Source organism: Physella acuta, unplaced genomic scaffold (assembly GCF_028476545.2).
Source record: "Physella acuta isolate Inbredline_101_S28 unplaced genomic scaffold, ASM2847654v3 ptg000888l, whole genome shotgun sequence".
NCBI classification, from domain to species: Eukaryota; Metazoa; Mollusca; class Gastropoda; family Physidae; genus Physella; species Physella acuta.
The window spans coordinates 71,268-72,782 of NW_026732405.1; the positions used below are offsets into that span (position 1 = coordinate 71,268).

Consider the following 1,515-nt stretch of genomic DNA (forward strand, 5'->3'; position numbering starts at 1 on the left):
CCCTCACCCTCACACCCTCACCCTCACACAGCAAGACACCAGCAACCTCAAGCACATTCAAAGGTTCGATGTGGATCTAGCATGTTAGAACAGAATACAAATTACAAAATTAAAATATATATAGTTTATAACCGCAGATATTATAAAACGAAATATCTAATAATTAGTAAAACAGACAAATAATTGAGTTAAATTGAAAGAAAAAAATTTAAAGTATATTGTAAAATAAAAAGTATATCGTCCCTGGGTGGGCTTGAACCACCAACCTTTCGGTTAACAGCCGAACGCGCTAACCGATTGCGCCACAGAGACCGCCGTATGCTAAACCGATACATCTAAATTTACATTAAATGTATTCTTGTGATTCTTTCTAGTCAGAGGTTTTTTTTTCTATGACAATTTGTTTTCGCAAGTTAGATTCTAAATTAGGCCAACTATTTTACTGTCTTTTTTTTGTATGAATAAGTGGCTGCTATTTACAAGTTAATTAAAATTTGGATCTTTAATTTTAATATGAGTCTCCAACCGGCAAGAAAATGGCCCGTAGTTTTTTAACGATCACAGCCAGCCATACAACAGTCCTGCGATCTATTTTACAGAAAGTAGGTCACTCGTCTGCGCAAGCTGCCGCCGCGCTGTACTGTTATAGTTGTAAACCGTGGCCGTAATTTCGTTGGGGATGTAGCTCAGTGGTAGAGCGTCCGCTTTGCATGTGAAAGGCCCCGGGTTCGATCCCCGGCATCTCCAGATTTTTTTTTCTTCAATGGTTGAATGGGAATTAGATTTCTAACACGATTGAGCAATGATGTAATTTTATGGCTATTCATTTTCTAGATATTTATTTCCAAATAACTACACTGTTACTTAAGCAGAAGGATTTATCTTTCTCTTACTGGTTATTGATGTTAGTTAACCTAATTAGGTCTAATTAATTATATAGCTACTCATGCTTCTTCGCCTTTTTGCTTCCTTGTATGTATTAAGCGGGCAGAAAAATTAAGGGACATTTTAAGTTTTCGCTACAGTATCATATACGGAATATATATGATGCATTATAATGGTGCAAAAATCTAAATCGAGATGTTGACACATGTTTACGATTTACAAACTTCCGGAGCTGGAAAACTTTCCGGAGCCTCGACAACTTAGTTTGGCACCCTGTCTGTGTGTATGTCTGTGTGTGTGTCTGCGTGTTTCTGTGTGTGAACACGATCACTTGAGTGCCGTTTCAGATATAATGACTAAATTTCATATAGGCCTAAAAGTAATATATGTAATTGGTAGTTTACTTACTTCCTGGAAGAAGACACCAAGAAGATTGGATACACCTGGGGACAGTTGGAGAGACTAGCCCTGGACAGAGACGTCTGGAAAGCTCTTGTCAGCGGCCTATGTCCCAGTAGGGACGACAGGCAAACATGACATGACAAGAGTTTACTTACAAATTTTGAGCGATTCCCGGTAACTAGAAATGATAAGTACTCTACTTCCGTTTTCCCAAAAGATAATTTTAGT

The 1,515-nt window shown here is 38.0% G+C and overlaps 2 non-coding genes across 2 annotated transcripts; one reads left to right on the forward strand and one right to left on the reverse strand.

Annotated features, from left to right (window-relative positions):
• Positions 1-238: 238 nt before the first annotated feature.
• On the reverse strand, positions 239-312 carry Trnan-guu (transfer RNA asparagine (anticodon GUU)). Its single transcript has one exon. It is a non-coding gene; the product is annotated as a tRNA-Asn (tRNA).
• A 363-nt stretch (positions 313-675) lies between these two features.
• Positions 676-747, forward strand: Trnaa-ugc (transfer RNA alanine (anticodon UGC)). The gene has a single exon. It is a non-coding gene; the product is annotated as a tRNA-Ala (tRNA).
• Positions 748-1,515: the final 768 nt, after the last annotated feature.